This window comes from Physeter macrocephalus, chromosome 5 (assembly GCF_002837175.3).
Source record: "Physeter macrocephalus isolate SW-GA chromosome 5, ASM283717v5, whole genome shotgun sequence".
Taxonomy (NCBI): Eukaryota; Metazoa; Chordata; class Mammalia; order Artiodactyla; family Physeteridae; genus Physeter; species Physeter macrocephalus.
Window position 1 is genome coordinate 93,662,948 of NC_041218.1, and position 10,451 is coordinate 93,673,398.

A 10,451-nucleotide genomic window follows, 5' to 3' on the forward strand; every position below is an offset into this window, starting at 1 on the left:
CCGCGGCATGTGGGATCTTCCCGCACCGGGGCACGAACCCGCGTCCCCCGCATCGGCAGGCGGACTCTCAACCACTGCGCCGCCAGGGAAGCCCAATGGCAAACTATTATATATAGGATGGATAAACAACAAGGTCCTACTGTATAGCACAGGGAACTATCTTCAATACTCTGTGATAAACCCTAATGGAAAAGAATATAAAGAAGAATGTACAAATGTATAACTGAATCACTTTGCTATACAGCAGAAATTAACAACATTATAAATCAACTATACTTCAATTTAAAAAAAGAGATTCAAATACCATGAATGAGACAATGGGGAAGCACTGGGTTTGGACTCAACAAAACTCCACTCTAATCCTCCATGACATTAAAAAGGCTCACAATTTTTGCTCACCGGCATCACTGGGTAATAATAACTGATGCTACTTCTCAAGGGCCTATTTTGAGAAGGGGGTGCAACACAACAGAGTAATTTACAGTATGATTAACGTATTATAAAGAAACTTTTAGGGAACTCCCTGGTGGTCCAGTGGTTGGCACTCCGTGCTTCCATGGCAGGGGTCACGGGTTCGATCTCTGACTGGGGAACTAGGATCCCGCGTGCCGCCAAGTGCAGCCCGGGGCGGGTGGCGGGGAAGAAACCTTTAAATACATCTAGGTCCTGCTTTTCAGAAGAATAAAACTGGCCCCCTTTGAGACCTGAAGTGCATAAGATGGACTCTCGGTATGTGGGGTAACAGCTCTTTGTCTCTCTCTGGCTCCTTATCGAGGCACAGATGCTGAGTGCCCCGGGGGGAAGTCAGAGATGAATCAGACACAGATCTGATGCCCAAGGGGTTCACCACCAAGTGGGGAATTATAAGTCATTTTAGATGATTACTGAGCCCTTAAGAACAGAGTGATAAACATAAGCCAAAATGATGTGGGGTTCAGACGGAGGAGAAAATACTTCAGGAAGAACTTCAAGACAGCATTTAAACCCGGTCTTGTTGGCCCGCACAGATTACATTTGTGGAGACGTGCAGTGAGAAGAGGGGTAAGGGCATTCTCCGCCGAGGCCAAAGCTCAGGGTGGAACAGGTAAGAGTGTGTGGATCACTCCTAGCTTGCCAGTGGGGGGCGGGGGGGGGGTCTAAAAAGGTAACTAAAAAAGCAAAAAAGTGTCTAAAAAAGTTAAAAAAAAAAAAAAAAAAAAAGGAGTGGAAGTTCAGGAAGGCTGGGAGATCACACATGCCCCTAAATGTGAGGCTAAGGAAACTGGAATTCATTCAAGAAACAACGCGGGAACTTCCCTGGTGGTCCAGTGGTTAAGGCTCCGCGCTCCCAATGTAGGAGGCGGGGGTTCGATCCCTGGTCAGGGAACTAGATCCCGCATGCGTGCCGCAACTAAAACCCGGCACAGCTAAATAAATAAGTAAATAAATATTTAAAAAAAAAAAAAAGACAACGGGAGCCCGAGATAGCTTTTAGTATGTGAGTGACATGACCCTAGTAAACGTCTTCTTTGCGCTCATTTTTGCCTTAGCTATTCTTGTTTAATATAAAAGGACTATTTAACTTCCTTTTTTTTGGGGCCACATCCTGCAGCTTGTGGGATCTTAGTTCCCTGACCAGGGATTGAACCCAGGCCCTGGCAGTGAAAGCACAGAGTCCTAACCACTGGACCGCCGGGGAAGTCCCAAAAGGAATATTTTACTTCCAATAATGTTTTTGAAAAAAATGTGACTAGAATTTTTCATGAATAAATTAAAACCATATTTTAAACAGAATCACGGAGTTGGCTCTTTCTAGAAATAGTAACTTTTGTTAAAAAAAAAAAAGTTCTAATAAAAAGTGAATTGAATTTAACCCCGTATTCAGTCATGAAACATTTCTTGGCATTTATTATGAGATTAGAAATTCATATTCAAGGGATTATAAATTCACTTTCAGGACAAGTGACACATAACTCTGTTAATAAGGAATTCAGACCGTAAGGAAAATATTAAGATGGTAAAAGAAGAGCTGAATAGTGCGGCCGCCATAAATTTATTGATCAGTTTATTTGGCTTTATAGCCAAGAAAAGCAAAGAACTGGGTGGGTGAAGGGCACTGCTTCCTGGTGACCAAGAGTCTTGGACCCTGACCAGGAAAGTTCCTTTTACGGAATAGGATTTTTCTTGATGCCTAGTCTAATTTTTATTGTAATAATCTGAGCACAGTTTTTTTTCCCTAATTCCTTAGGCTAATTAGAGTGACATTTTTATTAGAAACTGATTTAGTAGCGATGAGAACTATAGGACTAGTATAGGAGTAGGCTCTGTGACCCAGTGAACCAGGAGGAAAACAGGTAGAACCTGCTTTTTTTTTTGGTCTCTAACATTAACGAGTTTCCTTTTATTTTTTTAAATTTTTTAAACATCTTTATTGGAGTATAATTGCTTTACAATGGTGTGCTAGTTTCTGCTTTACAACAAAGTGAATCAGTTATACATATACATTTGTCCCCATATCTCTTCCCTCTTGCGTCTCCCAAAATGTATCCATTTTAAATGTATAGGGTGATGGGTTTTAACAAATGTATATACCCGCGTATGTTACAAGTGTATACAACATGTGTAACCTCTACCCCAGTCAAGATCTAGAATATTTCCAGCACTCCAGAAAGGTCCCTTGAACCCTTTTTCTGTCAGTCTCCCCCTTATCCATTCTAGGAAACCACTGTTCTGATTTCCATTTCTATTAGTTCTGAAGTTCTAGAACTTCAAATAAATGGAATTATCCAGTGTATTTTCTTTTTTATCATCTTTCGCTCAGCACTATCTTTTTGCTGTAGTGTTTTAAGGAACCTCCAAATGTAAGGCCAGACACTATCAAACTCTTAGAGGAAAACATAGGCAGAACACTCTATGACATAAATCACAGCAACATCCTTTTTGACCCACCTCCTAGAGAAATGGAAATAAAAACAAAAATAAACAAATGGGACCTAATGAAACTTAAAACCTTTGCACAGCAAAGGATACCATAAACAAGACCAAAAGACAACCCTCAGAATGGGAGAAATCACACCGGTCAGAATGGCCATCATCAAAAAATCTAGAAACAATAAATGCTGGAGAGGGTGTGGAGAAAAGGGAACCCTCTTGCACTGTTGGTGGGAATGTAAATTGATACAGCCACTATGGAGAACCTGCTTTTTGAACCGTTGCTGGAACTGAGGACGCTGTGGCAGTTCTGATTTCGTTTTAGTTTTGGTATCTGAATTGACTTGTATCTGCAGAAAGAGCTACCGTGCGCCTCACACAGTTCCTGGATCTGTGTCTAGTTAATATCAATCCGTCTAGCTCGCTCACTGAAAACTTGCTTTTGAACAAACAAAATGTCCAGTTGACTGATCCCACACCCAATCTTTTTTACTGATTATTTTGGTCATTTTTACCGATCATTTTTACTCCCTATTTTTTTCTTATTTTGAAAATCAGGACTAAAGCTGCTAATACAATTTCTAGAAACAGTGAGATGGAAAGAATACTTGGCCACAGGGGCCTCTTATAAATAAACAGATTTAATAAAGTGATTGCAAAGATTGTAACCGACATCCCACCTGTCCATTAATTCATGTGGAGAATATTAAATTATTGAATTTGGAAGATGGCTATAGGAAAGAAAGCCTCCTCCAATCAATTCCATGTAGTGTTGTACCCAAACCACATTATTGACCGAGAGTGAGATTTCCCGTCAATTTCCAGCTGTACTATTTGATTTTTATCTTTAACTAAGAGTTCTCTGGAGTTTAAAACAAACCTCTCCGAAAATAAGGCACAATGAGGGACATTAAGCCCATAATTATAATAATAATTCATAATAATAATGAATCAAATAGTTCCCCCTTTGGTCAGTCACAGAAAGCCAACATGAGTCTTGGAAAACAGTCAATAATAGTTATCTAAAATAACCAATATTTTAGATGCCACCTCACTACAGTATTTGATATACTAACCAACAGCTGGCATACCTTGATCTCACACACTCTGTCAGCAGAGAAAGTTGTGGAATCTGACAGAGTCTTCATGTTAGATTTTCCTGGTTTAAAAAAAAATAACTTTAAACACCAAGTTCACTTCTTTGGAATTCTAACTAAATTCTAGCATTTATTACTAAACTAATCTTATACAGAGAGCCATATTTTTTTTGATACAGAGTTAATATTTTGGAATTGTTTTCATTAAGAAATTTAAAGTCAAGGAGTGTATCATGTTTCTGATTTAGCCATGTCATTTCCAGTTAACGTAATTTGGAGTTGGTTGTGATGTTTGAGTAAACATTAAAAAAGGAAGAAAAAGGAGGAGGAGGAGGAGGAGGATGGGGAGAGAGAAGAGGAGGGAGAGTGGGGGAGGGACAGAAACTAGTCCTAATATTTAAAAAAAAAATTACCTAACAAGAACATTTTCAGTTTCTTGATTAAAAGATTCATTTTTTCTTCTTCAGATTCACTTTGGTTTTTCATATTCCTCAGTTTCTCACTTATCTGTAAGGCATTGTTTTTGGAGACTTCTGCCAGTTTACTTATATTTTTGATCTGGAGTAAGAAAAAAACAACAATGAGGCAAACATAACAATTAGGAACATTCTGTGATGTTCCCTTACTTAGCTGGACCAAATAGAGGTCACTAAAAATATAACAGAAGTCTACATAATTAAACAATAGATTCATGTTAAAGGATTCTTTTAAAAGGTGATATTATCTGTTTTCATTACCACGTTTTCTTAATAATGTGAACTTATCTCTTAAAACATTAGTAGAGATCAAAATTGTTATTTGAAAACAATTATTGGTGTAGGACTAATGACTTTTCCTGATACAAATCAAAAACACAAATTCTGTTTTAATGAGATGTTAGCATTCTATCATATCAACAAATGTCACAGAAATTACTTACAGTGATCATTATGTTTAGTAAGTTGAGAACATTTTCTTTAATTAAAATATTAAGTTTAAATAATAAGTTTAATATAAGTTAAAATACTTACTCTTTTAAACATTCTTCAGATTCAGATAACGTACTTTCTTTGAGAGTAAAAAGAAAGCATTCTTCCTTTTAATAAATGAGTTTGAACTCAGAGCAGGCTACAAAGATAAATTCCAGATACTGTGTACACTTGGTGGAGGAATGATAGAACTAAAATGTTTACAACCTAGAAGTGCAAATTCTTAACTGTGTGCTTTGAGAAAGGTCACGGACTTTTTCTTGGGATTCCAGCAAATGAGAGAAAGAGAAAAAACAGAGAGAAATAGGACAATATCAACCGCAAGTTGAGCTGTATTTAATAAATTAACTGTGACAGAAGCAGGGCTAATTAGGGTCAAACATAGTTAAGGAAAAAAGAAAATCTCCCTTTATTTCCCCACAAAAATAGCCAGCTTAATTTAAGCCACACAGATTTTGTGGAAAAGGATTTAATGGTAGTCATTGGCAAATGATGAAACAAAAAGAAATATTTACATGATTAAAAATATGTAATTTAATTTTTTGGAGTTGTTCCTTAAATCTCTAGAACTTTTTAACCTTTAAAATGGATAACAGTTCCTAAGAAAGATCTTAAAAGTTCTCGTCACGAGAAACAAAATGTAACTATGTGTGGTGATGGATGTTAACTAAATTTATTGCGCTAATCATTCTGCAATATGTACATATATCAAATCATTATGCTGTATACCTAAAACTAATACAACGTTCTATGTCAATTATATTTCAATAAAAAAATAAAATGGAGAAGCAGTGAGTAAGAATGCATAGAAGTAAGATGAGAATTCCAGAAATAAATACTCTGGACAGGAAGCACCAAATTATACACATGAAATCTCAGTGTAGATTAGTCGATGCCATATTCAGAAAGAAAGAGATTGCTAAATTACTTCACTCTTAAAACATCTCTCTGCAATCCATCCTCTGTCATGACTCCTGAGAATTCTCTCGTAATCTCTTCTGGCATGTTTCTCCCTTCTAATCAAGAGGAAAATAGCACATCATTTTATCAACATGACAACCCCCATCCTTTTCCAGTTCTCCATTTATGTGCTGATTAAGCCAGATTCTGCTATTATACACTTCAGGGGTTATCTTTTAAAAGTAATAGCTTAACACGGGGCTTATTTAAATGGTGTGAGATTTCTGGTTTTTGAGAAGGGGCAATATAGTAGCTTAAAATTACATTAAAGCATTAAGGATTGTTTTAACCACAGGGATGCAAGACCAGGATTTGCGTTTGTTCACTGCTCTATTCCCAGCATCTAGATAAATCTCCAGCACGCAGTAGGTACTCAATGAATATTTGTTAAAGCAATGAAGAATAACATATAAGTGAAAAACTAGGTTGCAATATAGAATTATGACTATGTAAATAAAATTTTTCAACATTTAGGATGTGTGGGGATGTTCTCTAACTTAATCAGAGACTTGCTCCGGAACTTGGATCCGGAGCCTGTGGAGCAAGCACGTAGGACCAGCCGGGGTTCGGATGCATGGAGGCGAGGCTCACGGAGCAAACTGGCGCTCTGCGTGTGCGCATGCGCAGGAATGTGCCTCATCGCTGCGGTTCTCACCCCATTCCCAAGGCTGGCTCTCTAGTCTCCTCTCACTTCTGAGACCCAGATGTCTCCCTTTTTGGTGAGGGGTTGGCTTCTGTTGCTTGCAAACAACAATGCTAACTGATATAATATTTACCTTATATTGGTAAAAACAGCTCTTTTGGAGCTTTTTCTTCTTTATCAAAGGCTCTATGTATATTGTCCAAAAAAAAAAAAAAAGCAAACTAGGCGCACATCATCATCTTGTTTTTAAGTTGAACACAATGTATTCACAAAACACCTAAAATTGTATTCATCCTTTCAAGATAAAAATAATGTATTCAGGGGCTTCCCTGGTGGCGCAGTGGTTGCGCGTCCGCCTGCAGATGCAGGGGAACCGGGTTTGCGCCCCGGTCTGGGAGGATCCCACATGCCGCGGAGCGGCTGGGCCCATGAGCCATGGCCAATGAGCCTGCGCGTCCGGAGCCTCCAAGCAGAGGGAGGCCTGCATACCACAAAAAAAAAAAAAAAAAAAAAAAAAAAAAAAATGTATTCACCAAAAAACCGACAGGTAATTAAAAATTATACCCATTTATTAATATGACCAGAAAAGTAAATGAAACAATTTAAAATTATTAGAGATTCCATTATCAGGTACTTAAATATTAAAACAACTTTATCATGTCTATCAACATAGGAAAGAGTTCAAGGCATTAAGAGTATATTCCCATTAAAATATTTTCTAATATTAAATTAAATTCCAACATCAAAATTTGCCTATTTAGTAGAATTTCAAACATACCCTTGAATTTATGAAAAATATTCTTTACTTTGAGAGCTCTATAGTTTTAAACCTTCAAGGCTAGGCATTTACACATTTCTATGCAGTGTTTGCTATAAAGGAAACATAACCACACAAGTCTAAATATGTTCTACAAACATATACTTTGAGGTTCTTCTCTTCTTTCTCACCATATACACACATACACACTATACACACACACATATTATATGTATATATGTGTATATGTAATATATATGAGAAAATATGTCAATATTCACAGCTACTTCTAAATCACCATTCATATCCACATCTATGTTTTTATCCTATATTGTCAGGCACAAGAACACCTAACATCTAGAATCTACCCTTTCACTTAGAAGTTAAATGGAAATTAAAAAAATTTCAAATAGTTTCCTTTTTTAATTGCTATTAATTTTACAAACAAAGCATGAGAAGACATCGTTTACCTGATTTTTCAGTCCTTGAACTTGGTTGTTCAAATTGCGAATCACGAACTCTGCTTCCCGAGCTTTCTAGAGTGTGTTCCTCGAGAGGGTCAGGAGCCGAGACAGCTCGGGACACCACAGGACAAGAGCACACAGGGCATGTTCCCTCCTCCACACACCTGACAGGAAAAAGTATCTATGTTAAAAAGCAACTTGTTGGGACTTGCCTGGTGGTGCAGTGGTTAAGAATCCGTCTGTCAACAGTGCAGGGGACACAGGTTCGATCCCTGGTCCGGGAAGATCCCACATGCCGTGGAGCAACTAAGCCCGTGCGCCACAGCTACTGAGCCTGCGCTCTAGAGCCCACGAGCCACAGCTACTGAAGCCCGTGAGCCACAACTACTGAAGACTGTGCGCCTAGGGCCCGTGCTCTGCAACAAAAGAAGTCACCACAATGAGAAGCCCATGCACTGCAACGAAGAGTAGACCCTGCTCGCCACGACTAGAGAAGGCCCGCGTGTGGCAATGAAGACCCAATGCAGCCAAACATTTTTTAAAAAGTTTAAAAAAAAGCAACTTGTTGGCAGAGCTTTTTCTAACGTCCTCCAGGCTCACCAAGGCAAGACACTGCTCTGTTCATATGTGTTTCTTCAATAGCTGTTCACACTTAGTACATGGATATGACCGATTAAATATTTCCTAGTTAACTGAATAAATATCTAACTTATTTGTTATCAGCATTTGGGCCAATCAATGTCGCTTTTACACTTAGAGTTTTGGGGGAAATAGTCACATGTCTAGCATTTCCATGTTAATTTCATTTTTTTTTTAAATAAAAAGTACCTTTTACTTATGAGGCAGGAGGAGTAAATGTCCATAATCTGTACCAGATGGGAAACAGTAAATAGCATAAAATAAAATCAAGCCACAATCTTTACTCTTTGATTTTTCTCAAACTTTGACTTAATAAAAAATAAAATATAAATATTTATATTATTTTTAGATTAAATATATATTATTTATAGATACTTTCTACACTTATAAAATATAAATAAAAAAATAAAATGTAAGGCAGGGAACTACAATCGAAGAGGTCTGTATATCAAGTAGAAACCACAAACACTTTGACTATGCTGTCATGAATATTTACCTTTTCATGCAATATTTGAATATCTGCTATCTTGATCTGCTTTAATTTCTCCAATGACAAGTTTTCTTTTGAGATTAGTGTATCTAAGATGGTGAGTAAGTCATTCCTGTTTTTTTCAGAGTTATCTATGATGGAAGTAGTTTCATTAGTTTTCTTCTCAGCAGATAGAGCTCTGATAATACTTCTTGATGTTCTTTGAGGAATCTACATCAACACAAATTGAGGTAAGATAAATTTTGTGAAAACAAATGAAATTATACATGGGTTATCAAGATAATCATTCCCCAATTTGACTAGACTGTCTTGGTCTCAACGATCAATACAAAATTCAACATCCTCTCCCTTGAATTTGCACTTAATAGGGAAGTAAAGAGTAAGGAATTTGTTCTCATTCCTAATCTGGAAGAAGGTGCCCACTGAAAGAACTGAAAATCTGTCAGCAGTCACCCAAGACAGGCAGAAGAAAGCAAAAGTGCCCCCATGCTGATTTTCTCAAACTTGCAGATGTCGCGTCATAGATATACATGTAATAGCTACAGAGTAGAGACTTAAGTTTGCAGACATGGGTTTGAATGCTGGCTTCTCCCTTTACTGTCTGGGTATGGCCTTGAGCAAATCTGTTAAGTCTCTTAGATTGTGTTTCCTTATCTGTAAACTGATGATGATAATTTGTGGAGATTAAGTGAGATAATATAAAGATCCTCTGTGAAGTGTTCCCCAAATGTAAGGTATTAATTTTGACTACCCATATGAATCTAATATGATGAAACAACTAAGTTCACCTCACTATATAGAGCAGGAGTTGACAAAGTCATTCTACAAAAGGCCAGAGAATAAATGTTTTAGGCTTACCTGCCATCACATTGCTGTCACAGCTACTCAACTCTGCCATTGTTGAGTGACAGGAGCCACAGACACCACATAAATAAATAGGTGAGGTGGTGGTCTCCTAATGAAACTTCATTTACAAAAACAGGCTGTGGGTAGGATTTGCTGGCAGACTGTAGTTTGCTGACCTCCGATGCTGAGGCTGATGACAACAGCTAACGTGCTGAGTGCTTTCTATACGCCTGTCCTTCCGATCAGTTCTCATCCTTGATCTTCACAAAACACTGTCAGGGGGTTAGCACGACCACCACCATTTTACCAGGGAGAAAAGGAGGCTCTGATGATAGCAAGGTCTCACTGATGGTGTGACGTGAAGCCAGGATTTGAAGCCAGTTAGTTCGACTCTAGAGCCTGTGTTCTTAAACACTTCTCTGTATTTCCCGTATTGTAATGAAAACACAAATTCCTGAAAGTAATGTGGGATGTTTTAATGTAAACGAGAGTATATTAGAGCTTTAAACTGTTTTAGGAACCAAAGGCTCAGGGTTCTGATCTTTACTCCTTATGTAGCCATAGTCCAGGCATGACAGCCGCACTTTTTTTTTTTTTTTTGCGGTAGGCGGGCCTCCCTCAGTTGTGGCCTCTCCCGTTGCGGAGCACAGGCTCCGGACGCGCAGGCTCAGCGGCCA